We start from the raw sequence: 21,494 nt of genomic DNA, 5'->3' as shown, positions 1-21,494 counted from the left end.
CTTTGCAGTAGCGAACAGTGTCGTCATGTGTAACTGTGAAAACGGAGGAAAAGGTGACGAACTTTCTTTTCGCCTTGATTTTGCAAGTCGGCTTTCAGCTGGGAGAAATGTAAAGAGAAGGGGAAGCCAAGCAGTCAGAACGAAAAACAAATCACGAGTTGATGACTTTTCCGTCTCACATCAAATCAAGATAAGTAAGATGAGGTTACAGCACCGAGTAAAGCATGCAAATCTAAAAATTTAGAGTCAAATATGAACAAAAGGCACAAATAGAAATTCTCTGCGCACTCTCCCCATAAGGCAAAATCACTAAAAGAATTTAAAAGATTTTTATCAATAATTATATGCAGAAATCTGAATATTTCATGGAAATAATACTAAAATGGTTCAAATGGCTCTGAGCACTATGGGAATTATCTGAGGTCATCAGTCACCTAGAACTTAGAACTACTTAGTCCGCAGCTCGTGGTCTCGCGGTAGCGTTCTCGCTTCCCGAGCACGGGGTCCCGGGTTCGATTCCCGGCGGGGTCAGGGATTTTCTCTGCCTCGTGATGACTGGGTGTTGTGTGATGTCCTTAGGTTAGTTAGGTTTAAGTAGTTCTAAGTTCTAGGGGACTGATGACCATAGCTGTTAAGTCCCATAGTGCTCAGAGCCATTTTTTAGAACTACTTAAACCTAACTAACCTAAGGACATCACACACATCCATGCCCGAGGCAGGATTCGAACCTGCGACCGTCGCGGTCGCGCGGTTCCAGACTGTAGCGCCTAGAACCGCTCGGCCACACCGGCCAGCGAAATAATACAAAAGAGACAATAAATATAGCAGCGCAAAGTGGCCGCGCAGTTTGAGGCGCCATGTCAAAGATTGCGCGGCCCCTCCCGCCGGAGGTTCGAGTCCTCCCTCGGGCATAGGTGTGGGTGTCGTTCTTAGCATAAGTTAGTTTAAGTTTGTTTAAGTAGTGTGTAAGTCTAGGGACCGATGAACTCAGCAGTTTGGTCGCTTAGGAATTCACATATACATGATTTGAACAGTAAATACGTTTAATGAGCTTATCTATTGAAGACAGGACAAAATACATAAAACCGCCAAAACAAAAGGCACACAATGCACAACTGAAGCAACTGTAATACGCGCAAACCAAGGCAAAGCAATTCCATTTACAGTCATTTCCATCAGCTACCGCGCCGAGTGTCAACTTGGTTTACACGCACAACAAGCGATATCTCGCGCATTAAGTGCCTAGCAATGCGCCTGTTCGCTGCAACACGCATGATCGCAGCACCACAGATATGTGGGACATGCTTATCTCTGTGTGGGGACATACACTGATCAGCCAGAACATTATGAGCTACGCGCTGCTATCGATATAAACCGGTCCTGCCGAGGAATGACTGTAGTCAGACACACGCACAGTTAATGTAGTACCAGTGGGTATGCTGCCCGTGTGTAGTATGGGGAAGGCGCGCGATCTATCTGAGTCCGACCGAGGGCAGACTGTGACGGCCCGCAGGCTCGGCACGACCATTTCGGAAACTGAGCGACTTGCCGGGGGCTCGAGAAGTGCTGTGGCGAGTGTCTTCAACACATGGCGAAGTCATTGTGGGGTTGGGCGATCGCTCTTCATTGCAGATGTTGGACATCGTAGGCTGAGCAGACTGGCAAAACTGGACAGGCGGCAAAGTGTAGCGGAACTAACGTGAGACTTTAATGCCGGGCAGAGTACAAATGTGTCTGAACTGGCAGTGCATCGAACACTCCTAAAGGTGGACCGCCGCAGCTGACAACACATGCATGTGCCAAATGTTAACACCACGACATCGGCAACTGCGACTGATGTGGGCACGTGACCACCGGTATTGGACGTTGGTGCAGTGGCAGAGCGTCGCACGGTCTAATGAATGCCGATACCTTCTTCATCATGCCGATGGGAGGACGCGAATCGGTCGTCTTCCAGGGGAACAGCTTCTTGACACCTATACGGCGGGACGGAGACGAGCTGGCGGTGGCTTCATTATGTTGTGGGGAAGATTCACGTGGGCATCCATGGGTCTCATGGAGTTCGTGCAAGGCACTATGACGGCAAAGGAGTATCGTACAGCGGTTGCGGACCACGTACACGCCATCATGACGATCGTGTTTCCCGATGGCAGGGGCATGTTTCAGCAAGATAATGCGCCATTTCACAAGGCCAGCAGTGTTGTGGAGTGGTCTGATGAACAGTGGTGGGTTCCAGTCATGTGCTGCCCCCCCCCCCCCCAAATTACCAGACCCGAACCCGATCGAACACATATGGGATGTGATTGAACGTGGCGTCACTCATCGGCCCCTCCTCGGAATTTATGCGAATTACGAGGCTTGAGTGTGAAGGTGTGGTGCCGGCTGCCTCCAGCGACCTTCCAAGGCCTCACTGCTTCCATGCCACGGACGCGTCGCTTCTTTTATCCGTGACAAAGGTGGACATACCGGCTGCTATGAGTAGCTGGTTCAAAAGTGGTTCAAATGGCTCTGAGCACTATGGGACTTAACTGCTGAGATCGGCCGGCCGGAGTGGCCGAGCGGTTCTAGGCGCTTCAGTCTGGAACCGAGCGACCGCTACGGTCGCAGGTTCGAATCCTGCCTCGGGCATGGATGTGTGTGATGTCCTTAGGTTAAAGTAGTTCTAAGTACTAGGGGACTAATGACCTCAGCAGTTGAGTCCCATAGTGCTCAGAGCCATTTGAACCATTTGACATTCTCATATTCTCTCTCTCGCTACGTGCGAACTGTTAGTCCTACAGGAAAAATGAGCAGGACATTTTGGTGGAAAATTGAATGTAGTTAAATATTGTACTGGGATACGTTTTCGCTAGAGGCCGCAGTTTACGAGTTATTCAAGAAAAACGTACAGAAATGGCCTTCAGGCGCACGCCCACCCCACTTCCACACTCAACCCCCATCGCTCAGGATTTCCAGTACGTCGTTCATCGCACTCCCTCCTAACATTGTACAAATGTTTGCGACTGCAAGAGGTATTACCCAAATTCGACTTTTTTTATTTTCATTGTGTGGTATTATTATGGCATCCGCTAAGTTGAGCTCTTACAGAGTGTAAGATTGACTTTTGTAAATTTGACCTAGCAGTTTTGTGAATTTTAACGGCTTGAAATAAGCAATTAAATCTGTGTATTCATCAGGTCTTCTGACTACGAAACTCTGTGCTTGTTAGGGTTAAGTTCGGATCGAATTATCGACGTAATTAGTTTTAGCGCAATTTTTTTCATTCCCCTCGCGGGCACGTATGAATTGATAATATTAATGAAATAGCAGGCTGTGGTGGTGTCGTAATAGTCCAATCAGTAGACACCAAAAAAGGTCAAGTATGGAGCATAGTTCGTGAAGTCGGAAATATTTGTACAGTGGTTTTAGGGAGTGCGACGAACAACGTACTAGAAACTCTGACCGGCAGGCGTGAGTGTGGGGATGGAGGCGCGTTTGTACATGACTTTCGTACGTTTGTCTTGAGTAACTCGAGAACCGTGGCATCCAGCGAAAACGTCTCACCAGTACAAAATTCAGCTCTATTAAATTTCATGCAAAGACGTCCTGTTCATTTTTTCTGTAAGAATAATAGTTTGCGAGTAGCTAACGAGGGAATATGAAAATCTCACGCGTGGGCTTTGAAGGCCAGATATAGCATTGCGGGTTGCATAAAAGACACTCGTACGGGCAGCTGAATCGTCTTGTATTTTGCAGACCAGACTTTGCTTTACCAAGCCTAAAAAACAAAAAAATGTAATTTTAAAAACACGTTTTATTCGATTTTAGTCATGTCTGTCAATACGAAAACACAGAAAGCACGCCGGCTGGAGTGGCCGAGCGGTTCTATGCGCTACAGTATGGAACCGCGCGACAGCTACGGTCGCAGGTTCGAATCCTGCCTTGGGCATGGGTGTGTGTGATGTCCTTAGGGTAGTTAGGTTTAATTAGTTGTAAGTTCTAGGGGACTGATGACCTCAGAAGTTAAGTCCCATAGTGCTCAGAGCCATTTGAACAGAAAGCACGGAATTGATGAACTGAATTGCGTCCATTAATGTTATAAAATTGGTAATTTCAGAAATATGCCCGTGCCTGCAAGTTGAGACAGTTGGAACATTTACGAGGAGTGAGCAAAGAGAGAGCTGTAGATGACTTCAAATGTAATATGCATTTTTTTTTTTTTGAAAGTTTACAGTCCGTTCCTCTGCTATGAGGAGTTTTTATTTTGGCCATTCGTGTGGGTTTCATGAGAATTTTCTCAGTTGTTAAGACTTTTTTTGATTCAGAGTTTTAATTTTCTTTTCACACCACATAATGGGGCTATAAATAATTTTTTGTAAACATTTTGTAGCTGTATTTCATAATGCTTTGGATACGCTGGATTTAATTACAGGAGGATGCAGTTTAGGATCGCTAAATGGAAAAGGCGGCACGTGTATTCATAGTAATAACATAAAAGAGATGTATTTTGCGTATACTCGTACAAGTGAATACGCTTATCATTTATTTATCAAAGTAATATATTTTAAAGAAACTAACGGGATGACTATCAGTCGTCTGGAGAACAATAAATTGTGTGTAATTATTGTCAAATTTAGTTGCTGGAGCACGACTCGTTTTCGTACTCATCGAATCACTCATATTACAATTGGTAATTTCAGAAATATGCCGCCCGTGCCTGAAAGTTGAGACAGTTGGGATATTTACGAGGAGTATCATGAACTTTCAACTATCACATCGCAAAAGTAAAGTTACGTGATAATTTTCTAGTTTGTTTGCAGGACGTGTCTGCAGTGATGGCTGGCAGGGAACAGTTCGCGTCCCAGCACTGTATTAGGGGAGCCATATACAGCCAGCTAGAAACTGTGCAGCCGGAGTGCAGCGGAATGGTGCGGACATTGCAGTGACAGCCATCGCCGCACACAGGTCCTGCAAACAAACTAAAAGATTACGTTTCTGTATTGGCTGTCCTTTTTACATCCATTTTATTTTCCTATTGTGTACTACCAAGTTTCGATCGCGTAACCATTTTCAAACAACTGCATACATACCAGAAAAACGCAATTAGAATAGAAGGTGCGGAGCAACTATTGGTTTTTGTCATCAGAATAGAAAGAACACTTACAATATTTAACACATTAAACACACATGTTTTGGATTACAGTCATAATTTCATGGGAAAATCGTTATTGGTCTAACATATAGCACAATCAAATAAAAATGAAAACTACTTTAACCCTAGAATGGTAGATTACTAGTAAACGATCGTAAATTTTACTACTCCAAATTTTATTGAAATAAAGTCATGATTTATAGGTTCTGCATTAGTTACTACAATTTGATCGACCTCCACTGTTGTTGGAAAATAAGTTATAATTTATATTATGCAATAGGAACGAGTTGTTTTAATTATTATAGCTCCAAGAGTACGGTACTCTCCACACAAAACGATTAGGTTCTTCTGCTTTAGAAACTTGTATTACAACCTAAGCAAGTCCCAGCTCAGTGTACTGAGCAAATTGCTCCTGAGTGGTGGTTACAAAATGTTGTCATTTTTTATTCGCTCGAAGGACAAAATGTGCATACTTTTCTTACTTGGGGTGGTTGTAGGCTCTGCTGCTGCTGATCATGTGAGGTCCCCAACGCGAATCACTTAGTATATTGCTGTCAAAATCAGACTCAGCACAGTCCGTATTGCGCTAATTTCAGTAGAAAAAGAGATTAACACTGAAGACTGCTTGACATTTCACCTATGACGCCTCTCGAAGATAAATCCTAAGCAATAAAATAAATATTCCGCCTATTAGAAAACAAGCATACCATTGTGTATTAAATTGGGGACCTAGAAACGACGGAGAGGCTTCGACCCGCCGTAGCCCTCAGTGGTTCACAACCCCACAGCAGTCCACCCACCCCACCGCCGCCCCACACCGAAACCAGGATTATTGTGCGGTTCGGCACCCAGTGGACCCCCGAAGGAACGTCTTATACCAGACGAGTGTAGCCCCAAATATTGGCGTGTTCGAGTAATGATGGTGCACCCGTACGTGGAGACGGTGTTTACGCAGCAATCACCGACTAGTGTAACTGGGGCGGAATAAGGGCATTTTCATATTCTCTCTCTCGCTACGTGCGAACTGTTAGTCCTACAGAAAAAATGAGCAGGTAGATGGAAAACAGCCTTAAAATCCATCCACAGGCTGTCCGGCACACCGGACCTCGACACTAATCCGCCGGCGGATTCGTGCTGGGGACCGGCACGTCTTTCCGCTCGGGAAGCATTGCGTTGGACCGCGCGGCTAGCCGGGCGGGCTAGCATACCATTACTAAACATTCGTAATATTTACTAGAAGAGCGACAGTGTCAACAAACCACTCGGATGGAGTAATAAATAACTGAGCCATTGTGGACATCAATATTTGTTATGAAGGTACTCAAGAGCACGTGACGCTCGTGTGTCCATATTGGTGGGAACTGCAATGAGATACCAACTACAATCGTTGTTGTTGTTGTTGTCGTCTTCAGTCCTGAGACTGGTTTGATGCAGCTCTCCATGCTACTCTATCCTGTGTAAGCTTCTTCATCTCCCAATACCTACTGCAACGTACATCCTTCTGAATCTGCTTAGTGTATTCATCTCTTGGTCTCCCCTCCACGCTGCCCTCCAATGCTAAATTTGTGATCCCTTGATGCCTCAAAACATGTCCTACCAACCGATCCCTTCTTCTAGTCAAGTTCTGCCACAAACTTCTCTTCTCCCCAATCCTATTCAATACCTCCTCATTAGTTACGTGATCTACCCACCTTATCTTCAGCATTCTTCTGTAGCACCACATTTCGAAAGCTTCTATTCTCTTCTTGTCCACACTAGTTATCGACCATGTTTCACTTCCATACATGGCTACACTCCATACAAATACTTTCAGAAACGACTTCCTGACACTTAAATCTATATTCGATGTTAACAAATTTCTCTTCTTCAGAAACGATTTCCTTGCCATTGCCAGTCTACATTTTATATCCTCTCTACTTCGACCATCATCAGTTATTTTACTCCGTAAATAGCAAAACTCGTTTACTACTTTAAGTGTCTCATTTCCTAATCTAATTCCCTCAGCATCACCTGATTTAATTTGACTACATTCAATTATCCTCGTTTTGCTTTTGTTGATGTTCATCTTATATCCTCCTTTCAAGACACTGTCCATTCCGTTCAACTGCTCTTCCAAGTCTTTTGCTGTATCTGACAGAATTACAATGTCATCGGCGAACCTCAAAGTTTTTACTTCTTCTCCATGAATTTTAATGCCTACTCCGAATTTTTCTTTTGTTTCCTTTACTGCTTGCTCAATATACAGATTGAAAAACATCGGGGAGAGGCTACAACCCTGACTACAATCGTATTCGATGCTTTAGTAATCTAGGGTTAAGGAAATGGTGTTAGTGTAACAATTTATATTTTGATAGTATGAGCTAGTATCCATGTATAGGAAATATAGAGACAAGAAACCCTTCCTTACCTTCCTAAAATTGATGTTAAGTCTCAGATGACACAGACCACACACAGAGTGCACCTGTCCAGGCGGGTGTCTCCCTGACTTGGTTACCACGAGATGCACTGTGCAGTTCAGTGCTACTACACACTCACTAGTAAATGAGTTGGCTGTGTGCTGGTGGTGTACAGAATTTGGTATCATAGCAAGAGCTGTCAAGCCCAATAATGTGATAAACAAATTTATTAAATGACGTTTTCAAGTATTGTCTACTTCGCATTATTACCTGTACTTACATAGCGTTCCTAAATTTTCAAAACTAACAATCTCTTTTCAACATTTAGTTGCAAAACTCTCCTTTATTCGTAATAACTAGATGTTTTCTAGTCAGCTGTCATTATTTGTCTCTAATAACTTATAACATTTTTACATAACAGTGGACTTATACTATACAAGTGAATGTAGATGTGTGGTCTGGGAAACAGCTAAAGTCGTACTGAACAGCAGTTTTATGAGGGTTTCCTCCCTTCATTTCTCAGTGGTGTTGTTGCTTTACGTCTTCACTGGTATATCGCGGCACTCTGAGATCCCGCTTGGTGCTGCTTGTTCAATGCAACAGCCGCTTCGCTGCACGAGTACTGGGACAGACATTAAAAATACAAAACGAATAAAAAATCATCCACGTACACGGTCCAGTCACACTAATGTAACCAAGGCCTATGGTCGACATCAACGAGCAGTAACCACTCACAGACGGCAAGTGGCACCACTAGGGGTAGAGGGTATCTGTAGCATGGGAGGGGGGGGGGGGGGGCGCGAAAAGCAGTGCAGTTATTGTCGTAATGCGGAAACGGAGCGATTTATCTGGCGCCCAAAATGGTGGGATCATTGGCTTTTGGGCCAAGGTGTACGCATTTTCGAAACGTCTTAAGTTTGTAGACTGTTCACTTGCTGCCGTGGTTAAAGTATACTGTGCATGGCAAAACGGCGCTAGCCGAAACAGGTGCAAAGGCAACTGTTGTGCAACACAGGCAATAGACGATAGGGGTGAATGACGGGTGCGGAGATGTGTGCGGGCGAATAGACGCGCCAACTTTCGAGCAGCTGACCACCCAGGCAAACCGAGGGGCTACCAGCAGCTTCTCCTTAACGACTGTTCAGTAACAGTTGCTGCGTATAGGCCTTGTTCTTGCACTCGGCTCGACTGCTGTTGGAATTTGCTCGCCAGTGTTGCAACTGGACAACTGGTCGTACACTGTGTGACAACAGGATGATGGACCACTGTTACCGTGTATGGGGTGAAATGTCTGAAAGCAACCACTCTGGAACAATCACTGGAAGGATGCACGCCAGAGGAGGGAGTGTTATGGTCTCACAAATGTATTCATGGCATTCTGTGCGTATCTCGTCATTCAGGGAGGGACAGTGGAGCAACAGAATAATGCACCTATCCTTGGGGACCGTGTCCACCCTACATACGGGCCTCGGCACTATGGCATTTACCAGCTGGACAATGGAATGTGTTACAAAGCTCACAGCTGTGTGAATGGTTCAAAGGCCAGCAGGATGAGTTTACCGCGGCAACCATACTTCCAGCATTTGAACCCAATCGAGAACATGTGAGACCACCAAATCGTGCTGCTCACGTGATGGACTCTCAACAGAGAAATCCAGCGCAGTTGGCCACACAGCACTGGAATCGGCGTGGCTCAACACCACTGGCGGCGCCTTCCAGAACCTCACTGACTCTCTTCTTGCACGTATCCCAGCAAAAGCTGTTTATTCAGGCTTTTGACAAATGGTCACATTAATGTTACTTAGTCCCATGTAATTATTATTAAAATTATAATAAGTTGTACAGCCCCTTCCTCATTTACAGTCGTCGAAGGTGCATATAATTTTCAACCTCTAATATTTTTGATAGTATGGCGTTAACGCCTTGCGCATTGATCTTTTCATAGAGGCACGAATTTTCGGTAACTTTTGACATTTCCACATTCTTTTTTGGATCGAGAGTGCACCAATCTCAGTTTTCTCAGCATTTTCAGAATTTTGTTGTTACATCACGGTAGGCCCTGGTAGTAGGGCAAGACAGGCATTAGCAGAGTTTATTAGAGCTGATTGTCTTCATTCAGAGCAAACCTGTTGTTCTCTTTTGACTGACAGACCTTGACCTATTATTCTGCTTAGTGGATTATGATCCCCTAGGAATAACGTGTCCTTAACCTATTCAGGATTTATACGTCCCAGGATAACTGGGAAATCCAGTAAAAGCGCGGGAATTTTTTCATTCGGGGGAAATCCGGAAGAAACGCGGAAAATTTTTAGAATTCCAGGAATTTTTCATTGTTTTATTTTTCTCTAAAACTGTTGCAGTTTTGCCGAGTAAGAATTGGTATTGTAAGAAAGATTTTACTTTAACCTGCTACTGCTGCAATAAAACATAAACGAGAATAGCACCGAAAGAAAGCTTCAGTTGCAAAGAAACTGGCATTTACAACATCAAAACACACTGCACACAGAGGCATCTGCTGACACCAAAATGTGTCAGACCATGCAATACTTTGTAACAACAAACTGCTTTCGATGTGGTTTTCTCATAGGCCTCGATGAGTGTGACATCCCAACAGTTTACATTTTTAACAAGTCATGGAAAAATATTGCGAATAGTGGTTTGAGAAGCGTTACTTTCAAAGTAAATTTCGTTTTGCGTAAGATGAATTACGTTATGTGTGAGAATGTTTGATCAATTTCTTCATTCGACTCTTACTCAAAACTTAACATTGAGAACCAGGCCCTTTGAAAAATTTTGGTACCAAAAGGCCAGCCAATTATGCCACTACTTAAAATTTTACTGGCACATTTGTGTTTGATATATCTTAAAGGGTAACAAGAACACGTTTGAAGGTTAGTTTCTCTTACTTATTTTAGTGCTTTCATAGATTACAAATTATGGCATAAAGATGGCAAATAGTGTAATTATTATTAAAAAAAGTGCAAAGTGAGTTCTTGAGCAATTTAACACCTAATTTGCTTTTCTATTGAAAAGTAAGTGCTTGACGGAGCATGTAATCTGCCATAACCTACGATATGTTCGGTGCACAGCAGTGAAATTTATAATCGTGCTCATCAGAGATATTCAGCTGCTGCAATTTAAGCTGTGGTCTTAGCTTAGCAAACTTTTTGATGATCAATGTTATATGTGAAAGTTTAGCTTTTCTTGTCGGTCTGTGTATATATGCAAGCATATTAATTTAAACCATTAAGTTTTCTTATTTGTTTGTTCGCGTTACCTAACAGTGACGTTGCTGTTGGCTGACTACATCACATGTCCTATGCTCTGAACATCTGATGTCATTAGGTGGTGAGATCGCGTAACATGAACTATAACTGGCTGAAAAAAGTGCGTCGGAGTCTACATTTAAGTGCTTCGGATGGTGAAATTTGTGTTTATACTTTCGTAATACGAAAATATTCAATGTAAATGTTGCTGCGCATCAAAGATTTTTACAAAACGTATTGTTTTTTGCTGGGTTTCGTTTCCTAAAGTGCCGGGAAGTTCTAAGCCAGTGTATAAAACCTTCACTATTCAAAGTATTGAGCAGTTTTATAACTCCGATGGAAAGTATATTGTCAATTAACAGCCGCGCGGGATTAGCCGAGCGGTCTCAGGCGCTACAGTCATGGACTGTGCGGCTGGTCCCGGCGGAGGTTCGAGTCCTCCCTCGGGCATGGGTGTGTGTGTTTGTCCTTAGGATAATTTACGTTAAGTAGTGTGTAAGCTTAGGGACTGATGACCTTAGTAGTTAAGTCCCATGAGATTTCACACGCATTTGAACATTTTTTGTCAATTAACATGGAGAGAAAAAGTGAATTTTCACTTGGAAAAAAGTGATTTTTCACCTGGGAGAAAGTGTATTTTGAGATTAGAAAAAGTGTATTTTTAACCGGAAAACCCGAGAAAAAAACGGATTTTTTTGTTATCCATCTATACCCGCTACTATTGTTCAATTCAGTGGCTTTCCATGTCAGTCCCACCCCTTCCCCTCTCAGAAACCAGGCACTATTTCTGATATCAAATTAACTCACTAATTAATTAAACATTAAAAATTGGCGGGAAATAGCTCAGTCGTGCCATTTTCGGTATTGACTAGCTGCTTAAGGTTATTCAAGTAGCCTCCCCCTACCTCTGCATCAAATGGACGGACTAGTTAATTAATTAAATCTATATCCTTGTCCCTCCCTTCTGGAAATATTGACTGATCGATCACAATGTATGGAATATTGTTTAAACAATTTAGAAAAGATGTGGTATACTTCTTGGACAATCCACGGGTGTACTGCCGGTCCATAGTGACCAACGGGCACAATATTTCGTCGATCAGACATGTCGCCATCGTCAAGGGAGCTAACAAACCGAGCTCCTAAGGGCGGGCGCGCACCTGACGATGGCGACATGTCTGATAGCCGAAATATTGTGCCCGTTGGTCACTATGGACCGGCAGTACACCCATTGATTGTTCGAGCAAGAAATACGCCGGGAGAAACTGAAGAATCACATGTGGAATATTGTTTATTTAAACAATTTATGAGATACAAGGTGGTGTATGGAATATAGTTTATGTAAAGTGTTGTTCAGGAAATTGATTGTAGTGGGTGGTATATTTAAACAATTGTGGCGCTTTTTCATTCTGATCATGTAAAGAAACACGTAGTTACACAATCACAGATCGCATAAACATATCTTATAAGCTTTCCTGCGTCTTGCCACCCACACAGGCTGCCCAGTCAGAGCGTGTTGGAGGGACTTGGAAACGGCAGCGGGTTCGCTACACTGCAGTCGGCTGCTCCACAGCCCCGTGGAGTACCATGCAAATCCCGTGAACAAAAGCACACATCGTGTCAGTGTCCCCTGCCATGTCCTGTTTCTGCATGCGTGAACCAACCCGTCGCATACCAAGACATGAGAGACACCTTCCTTCCAAAGCAAGTGCCTGAGAATCTGTCGAAAAATACTGCTGAAGTTAATAAATAATTAATTTCCAGTCAGATTATGGTGATTAGGGAATATAAAGCTGACGTGGCAGTTATTTCGCACACACATAAAAATTGATGTGTCACTAAACTAGTAGCAGGCTGACTAAAACTACACTTAAAAAAATATCGTTGCTTACAAAGAGAGAGAGAGAGCTGTAGTTCCCTTTACAGGTGACGTAGGAACTAGCATTAGATATTTCATTTCACCATGGACTCTAAACTGCCCCAGCTTTACTGGTACACTTTCTTCTGGTACTCTTCATGAAATGCTTCAGGAGATACTAAATCTAGTGGAGTATATCATATCTTGAAGAAGACACAAATGTTGCTTCAGACAATGTTCCACAGGAAATATTTATTAAATCGTAAATATAGGCATTTAAACAATTTGTTTCAAACATTTACACACAGTTTAAAATTGCTGGAAATAAAAAGATGGACACGGATCAGTAGAGTGTGTGCATAAACAGTAATGGTATGTTTTTGACGAGAAATTTCATTAAATAATCCAAATGTACACAACTGGCCATTAAAAGTGCTACACCAAGAAGAAATGCAGATGATAAACGGGTATTCATTGGACACTGACATGTGATTACATTTTCACGCAATTTGGGTGCATAGATACTGAGAAATCAGTACCCAGAACAACCACCTCTGGCCGTAATAACGGCCTTGATACGCCTGGGCATTGAGTCAAACAGAGATTGGATGACGCGTACAGGTACAGCTGCCCATGCAGCTTCAACACGATAGCACAGTTCATCAAGGGTAGTGACTGGCGTATTGTGACGAGCCAGTTGCTCGGCCACCATTGGCCAGACGTTTTCAGTTCGTGAGAGACTAGAAGATTATGTGCTGGCCAGGGCAGCAATCGAACATTTTCTGTATCCACAAAGGCCCGCTCAGCACCTGCAACATGCGACCGTGCATTATCCTGCTGAAATGTAGGGTTTCGCGGGGATCGAATGAAGGGTAGAGCCACGGGTCGTAACACATCTGAAATGTAACGTCCACTGTCCAGAGTTCCGTCAATGCGAACAAGAGGTGACCGAGAAGTGTAACCAATGGCACCCCATACCATCACGTCGGGTCATACGCCATTATGGCGATGACGAATACACGCTTCCAATGTGCGTTCACCGCGATGTCGCCAAACACGGATGCGACCATCATGATGCTGTAAACAGTACCTGGATTCATCCGAAAAATGACGTTTTGCCATTCGTGCACCCAGGTTCGTCGTTGAGTACACCATCGCAGGCGCTCCTGTCTGTGATGCAGCGTCAAGGGTAACCGCAGGCACGGTCTCCGAGCTGATAGTCCATGCTGCTGCAAACGTTGTCGAACTGTTCGTGCAGATGGTCCCCATCGAGACGTGGTTGCACGATCCGTTACAGCCAAGCGGATAAGATGCCTGTCATCTCGACTGCTAGTGATACGAGGCCGTTGGGATCCAGAGCGGCGTTCCGTATTACCCTCCTGAACCCACCGATTCCATATTCTGCTAACAGTCATTGGGTCTCGACCAACGCGAGCAGCAATGTCGCGATACGCTAAACCGCAATTGCGATAGGCTACAATCCGACCTTTATCAAAAACGGAAACGTGATGGTACGCATTTCTCCTCCGTACACGAGGCATTACAACAACGTTTCACCAGGCAACGCCGGTCGACTGCCGTTTGTGTATGAAAAATCGATTGGCAACTTTCCTCATGTCAGCACGTTGTAGGTGTCGCCACAGGCGCCATCCTTGTGTGAATGGTCTGAAAAGCTAATCATTTGCATATCAAAGCATCTTCTTCCTGTCGGTTAAATTTCGCGTCTGTAGCACGTCATCTTCGTGGTGTAGCAATTTTAATGGCCAGTAGTGCATTATTATTGGCGTCATGATTGGAAGCGGTGATGTACGAAATGATAGTTGGAATTTCAAATTTCGGCGTGCATTTATCCCGTCACGGTTATTAGTTCCCGTTCACTACTGGTCTGCTAAGTGAATTTTCTGACTGGCTCTTAGCTAGACCAGGATGAAGGAGGGAGGAAAGGGTCTACCACATGATAGGATAGTAACAACAACAAGTACCACTGCGACGTATTGAGAAACGCGATCCATTCACGGCTAGATGCCTGAGGTCGCTGAAAACACTCTTACGTCCCACGTACGCACCTTCCGGGCGCCCTCTCGCAGTACAGAGCCAGCGCTCTGAGACCGGAGGCAACTACTGCCGTAAACACAGTCCACGGCCGCCGCAGCAGCAGCCGCGGAAGCGCGAGTCAGCCACAGAGAGGCCCGCCAGCTGTGGAGGTGCTCCCCCGGAGGACCTGAGTGGCAGGAGTTCCAACGCTGTCAACACTCTAGCGCCAACACTCGTCAGTAATCGATACTGAATCACTCAATTTTTCCCCGGAGAACACTTGCAACACGTATGGCCACAAAAGCGGCTCAACGCAAACTGGTTGTTAGTTCATTCAGGCGGAGTCGCGAGTGAAATCGTCATAAGCTGTGGCAAACAGGAAGCTTTCTCGGACTCACCAAACCGGTGTAGAAAGGATGGGCCAGCCCCAGCCCGGAACAAAGGCGTTCCCTGAAGACTGCCTCCTTCCGCGTTTACTGTTTTTAGCAGGGCGGGTAGGGTATATAAGAGGCGTGAATAGCGTCAGATGTTTACTGGTCAACGCGAAGGATGCCGCGTACTCGTGTGAGACAGCGTTATCAGCACCAGGCTGACATTGAAACGGGTCTCTTTGCGTGTCTCCATTTGGCGGGGTGCTCGAATTGTGCAGTGTCCAGATTTGTGGGGCATTCGGATGTGTTGGACTGTATGGGATTGTGAGGGCAGTCATACTCGTCGTCGAGATTCCCGTCGACCACGTCTGACCACCACAGGGGTGGGCCGCCGTGTTGTGCACCGAGCCCATCGTAACACCTTGACATCTGTACCTCTCATCCGACAACAGTTGACGGAGTCCCTGCAACATTCTCTGACATCCTGCACCACTGACCGGAGACTAGGAGGCAGAGGGGCCACAGCTGCAGCTCACACCGGCTGCGTTGGGAGTGGTGCGCCGACCTGGAAGCATCTACTGCCAATGACTAGCGTATTATGTTCCGTGATGAATCGCTGTTCCGCACTAGCTCTGGATGACTATCGCCAGCTACTGTGGTGGCGGCATGGGGAGAAGTCTCTCTCTTCCAGCGTCACTCCTGGTGTCACAGTGTAGGGGCAGTCGCGGCTGGTTGTGACTGAGGGACCTGTGACAGCACAATGGTACGTCACGGGCTCCTGCATCCTCGTGTATTACCTCTAATGAGACAATATTGTGGCGCTCTTTCTTCAAGAGAACTGTGCTCTTCTGCACGTGGTACAAGTTCTATGAACTGTCTGCGTGGTGCTGAGGTACTCCTGTCTCCTCTATCAACTCTGTCCTAATGCCAGTATACAGTTCACTGAAATCACGGACGTCGAGGATTACCTCCCATTACCGTGTCGGACCTGCTTTTGCCCGACGTAGTGTAGCGCCTCGACATGGCATCGCCTCAACAAGTCGTTCGAAGTCTCCCGCAGAAACATTGAGCCATGCCGCCTCTATAGCCGTCCATCATTGTGAAAGTGTTGCTGCTGCAGGACTTTGTGCATGAAGTGACCTCTCATTATGCCACGTAAATGTTAGATGGGTGGCCGAATCTTTCAGTGGAATTGTCCGTAACAATCTTGCTTGGTTGGTTGGTTGGTTGATTCGAAGGAGGGAAGCAGACTGCGAGGTCTTCGGTCCCATCGGATAAGGGAAGTGTGGGGAAGGAAGTCGGCCATGCCCTTTCAAAGGAACCATACCGGCATTTGCCTGAAGCGGTTTAGGGAAATCACAGAAAATCAGGATGGTCGGAAGCGGGTTTGAGCCGTCGTTCTCCCGAATGCGAGCACAGTGTACTAATCACTGCGCCACCTCGCTCAGTTATAACGTTCTTGAAACCAACTGTGAGCAGTTGTTATACAGCGAAACGGGGCGTTGTCATTCATTAAAATGAAGTCCATGAATGGCTGCAAATGGCCTGCAAGTAGCCGAGAATATCCATTTTCACTCATTGGTCGGTTCAGTTGGAGCGGAGGACCTAGTCCATTCCCCGTAGACAAGACCACGGATTCGCAATCGTCTAAGAGTCCAACCGATATGGTTCAAATGGCTCTAAGCACTATGGGACTTGACGTGTGAGATCATCAGTCCCCTAGACTTGGAACTACTCAAACCTAACTAACCTAAGGACATCACACACACCCATGTCCGAGGCAGGATTCGAACCTGCGACCGTAGCAGCAGCGCAGTTCCAGACTGAAGCGCCTAGAACCGCTCGGCCAAAGCGGCCGGCTCCAACCGATATGGTCAAGAGCCAAGGAGAGGCACTGTACGTGATGTACTATTAGCAGAAGCACTCGCGTCGGTCGTCTACTGCCGTACCCCATTTACGCCAAATTTCGCCGCACTATCCTAATGGATACGTTTGTTGCACGTCCCACATTGATTTCTGCTGTTATTTCACGAAGTGTTTTATTTAACGAAGTGTTGCTTGCCTGATGACGGAGAACTCTACACAAACGCCGCTGTTCTTGGCCTTCATGTGAGAGCGTCGGCCACTGCGTTTCTCTTTGTGAGGGGAGGTGCCTGAAATCTGTTATTCTCAGCACACTCGTGACACTGCAGATCTGTGAATACTGAATGCCCTAACGATTTCCGAAATGGAATGTCCCGTCCGTCTAGCTCTAACTACCTTTCCACGTTCAAGGCCTTAATCCCCGTCTTGCGGCCGATATCTCGTCTTAAACGTTTTCACATGAACCACCTGAGAACAAATGACAGCTCCTCCAGTGCGTTGCCTTTTAATACCTTGTGAATCCGATACTGCCGCCATCTGTATATGTGCATATCGCTACCCCGTCACACTTATCACCTCAGAGTAGATTAAGGACCAGTTACAACAGTGGTGTGGCAGCTTCCCCCATGAGAGGATGCAGCTGCTTATGACGCCGTTCTCAACCGAATCAGTGCATGCATCGTGGCGAGAGGGGGTAATACATCGTCGTGACAAGTGGGTTCATGCTGTCAAGTTCTTTGTAAATTTAACTCGACTTTTTTAGTCGCTGAAATACCATCACATACTCTTTGAACCCGTATAGTTTGACTTCGTGTTGTGTACGTAGTTCCGCACAGTCAGCGCGTACACAACTTTCCCACTACAGCGCGCCCCGCTAAGCGCAGGCGCAGCGCTCGTCCGTCTCCGCACTACGAGATGGCGCTGCCATAGAGACGGACCAAATTCTGCTTCCGCCGATCCGCGTATTAATATGTAACGCAGCCAATGAGATTGCTGCTAACATATAACCTGTTCTCCTCGCGGATCACACTCGCGCAGTGTTACCTGAACGCGCGAGGTATTATAACGAGTGTACAGACCTCCAAATAGTGAGTCTGCATTACTCTGTACTCAAGTTTCAGTCTGTGCCTAATAAGATTACCATATTCCTGTACATAGCCATGGAGATAAATGAATAGACACTTTGTCAAGTATCAGAGATATGTGAGAATAAGATTAACGTACCAAGACCAAAGGAACTTCATATTGTCAATTGTAAATAGCATCCAGAATCAAGTTAAGTAAGGTTTATGCTTGTTACTATTTTAATAAATGTGTGTCAAAATTAATCAAGTTTGGCCGGCCGAAGTGGCCGTGCGGTTAAAGGCGCTGCAGTCTGGAACCGCAAGACCGCTACGGTCGCAGGTTCGAATCCTGCCTCGGACATGGATGTTTGTGATGTCCTTAGGTTAGTTAGGTTTAACTAGTTCTAAGTTCTAGGGGACTAATGACCTCCGCAGTTGAGTCCCATAGTGCTCAGAGTCATTTGAACCATTAATCAAGTTGTGTTTAAAGTTGGTCACCGTCAATCTGCTACTCTAAGCGTGCAAGTGGTATTTCTATCGTCTGACCTAACGGCAGAAGACAAACACGCCACGATAAGACCACGAGACATATTGCTGACACTCGCCTACTTCGTTAGAGCGACAAGTCAAATAATCTGATGGTGTGTGTACCGAAGGTTTTTCAGTATGCACACCACCACACTTCGTTTCTTTTTCCCCTTTCAGGCGCTTCATTTTTTTGTCAGACGATGTGTGTAGAGATACAGAAGATAAGGTCACTGGAGACGGAGTAAAAGACTGGCTTGTGGAATGGTGGGGAAGGAAATTGGCGAGACCGTTTCAGAGGAAGCATCCGTGCGATTTAGGGAAATCGTGGGAAACCTAAGTGTGGGTGGCGGGACTGCGGTTTGAATCGCTGCCCCCCCCCCACCCGAAGGCTGGTGCAGTGTCTCAGTGTCGCCGGAGCGGGGTCGGCTCGTCACACCTGGGCGAGTTCCGCGGCTGGGGTTGCTGGTTGCGCCGCTGCTGACGTGGTGAAATGTGATGTCCGTGCTTACACTGGCAGTTCTGCCGCCGCACGCGGAATGAGATTTTCTCTCGGAGAACTTCTGCAATCAACGGCGAATTCTTCAAAACTCGATTACGTTATGCACGGAGATGCACGCAGGGGGTCGAGTGAGTAGGGCGGGCGAGCGCACGTGGCGCGTGGCGCGTGGAAGGGGCGAAACGAAGAATGCGGGCGGAAACAGACGAGCCGCGGGGTGGAGCGCCGCGGTGGGCGGGGGGGGGGGGGGAGGGGAAGGGCCGGCCGGCGTCGTCGTCGAAGGGAGGGGGAGGGGAAGGGGTTCGCGTGCACTTCAGTCGCTGTCTCGTCTTACAGGAATTGCTCCAGTATCTGATAACGACACTACATCGTAGTTTCCTACAAAATAACAATATGACAGATAGTATTAAAATTATCTTACAGAGGCAACGTCGGTAATGAGTACTGACTGTAAAATAAGAAACTTAATAATGGCAGTACTTGGAATGATGCAGGTGCTGCCACGAATAATAATAATAATAATGATAGTGGCAGACATAAAAAGAATTAACAGGTGCACAAGGTTCATGGCTTGTGACAGAGCGAGTTCTGGGAGAAAGAAAATTTAAGGAGACAGCACCAGCTAGGAATACTGGCAAAAAGAGAAAGATCTGGGTGGAAAGAAGAATGTACAAGGGTAAAGAGAGAGTACACAAAAATGGTTCAGATGGCTCTGATCACTATGGGACTTAACATCTGTGGTCATCAGTCCCCTAGAACTTAGAACTACTTAAACCTAACTAACCTAAGGACATCACACGCATCCATGCCCGAGGCAGGATTCCAACCTGCGACCGTAGCGGTCACGCGGTTCCAGACTGAAACGCCTAGAACCGCACGGCCACGCCGGCCGGCGTGAGTACACAGACAGTGGAAGTTCTTATTGTTGCTTTAGCATGTATGTCATTATCTCTCTTCTGAAGATCGATGTTATTGCGTTGTTTAATATAATGCGGGAGATTATTCCAGTATAGGGTTTCTGCTAGAGAGAAGGACTTCGAGAAAGTGGCTGGGCGATGAAGTGAGAAAGAAAGGATTTTGCTCTGATGGGAACGGGTGTTCCTGCCATGTTGTTCATTGTTGTTGTGGTCTTCAGTCCTGAGACTGGTTTGATGCAGCTCTCCGTGCTAATCTATCCTGTGCAAGCTTCTTCATCTCCCAGTACCTACTGCAACCTACATCCTTCCGAATCTGCTTACTGTATTCATCTCTTGGTCTCCCTCTACGATTTTTACCCTCCACGCTGCCCTCCAATGCTAAATTTGTGATCCCTTGATGCCTCAGGACATGTCCTACCAACCGATCCCTTCTTCTAGTCAAGTTGTGCCACAACCTTCTCTTCATCCCAATCCTATTCAATACTTCCTCATTAGTTATGTGATCTACCCATCTAATCTTCAGCATTCTTCTGTAGCACCACATTTCGAAAGCTTCTGTTCCCTTCTTGTCTAAACTATTTATCGTCCATGTTTGACTTCCATACATGGCCACACTCCATACAAATACTTTCAGAAACGACTTCCTGACACTTAAGTCTATACTCGATATTAACAAATTTCTCTTCTTCAGAAACGCTTTCCTTGCCATTGCCAGTCTACATTTTATATGCTCTCTACTTTGACCATTATCAGTTATTTTGCTCACCAAATACCAAAACTCCTTTACTACTTTAAATGTCTCATTTCCTAGTCTAATTCCCTCAGCATCACCCTACTTAATTCGACTACTTTCCATTATCCTCATTTTGCTTTTGTTGATGTTCATCTTATACCCTCGTTTCAAGACACTGTCCATTCCGTTCAACTGCTCTTCCAAGTCCTTTGCTGTCTCTAACAGAATTACAATGTCATCGGCGAACCTTAAAGTTTTTATTTCTTCTCCATGGAATTTAAGGCCTACTCCGAATTTTTCTTTTGTTTCCTTTACTGCTTGCTCAATATACAGATTGAATAGCAGCGGGGAGAGGCTACAACCTTGTCTGACTCCCTCCCCAACCACTCCTTCCCTTTCATATCCCTCGACTCTTATAACTGCAAACTGCTTTCTGTACAAATTGTAAATTATAAGAGCGTTAATGTCGAGGAGAGACGTGAAGGACAGGGGCCGTTGATAAGAGAGTAGAGAAGACAGAGACATGGAAATCTCTGCACTTATCTTCAAGCAGCCAGTTTAGCCACTTGTACACTATGTGAGCAAAAGTATCCGGACACCCCCAAAAACATACGTTTTTCATATTAGATGCAATATGCTGCCATCTGCTGCCAGGTACTCCACATGAGCGACCTCAGTAGTCATAAGACATCGTGTGAGAGCAGAATGGGGCGCTCCACGGAATCACGGTCAGGTGATTGGGTGTCACTTGTGTAATACGTCTCTACGCGAGATTTCCACACTCCTAAACATCTCTAGGTCCACTGTTTCCAATGTGATACTGAAGTGGAAACGTGA

Source organism: Schistocerca nitens, chromosome 9, assembly GCF_023898315.1.
Source record: "Schistocerca nitens isolate TAMUIC-IGC-003100 chromosome 9, iqSchNite1.1, whole genome shotgun sequence".
In the NCBI taxonomy this organism is placed as follows: domain Eukaryota; kingdom Metazoa; phylum Arthropoda; class Insecta; order Orthoptera; family Acrididae; genus Schistocerca; species Schistocerca nitens.
This window is presented reverse-complemented; position numbering follows the sequence as displayed.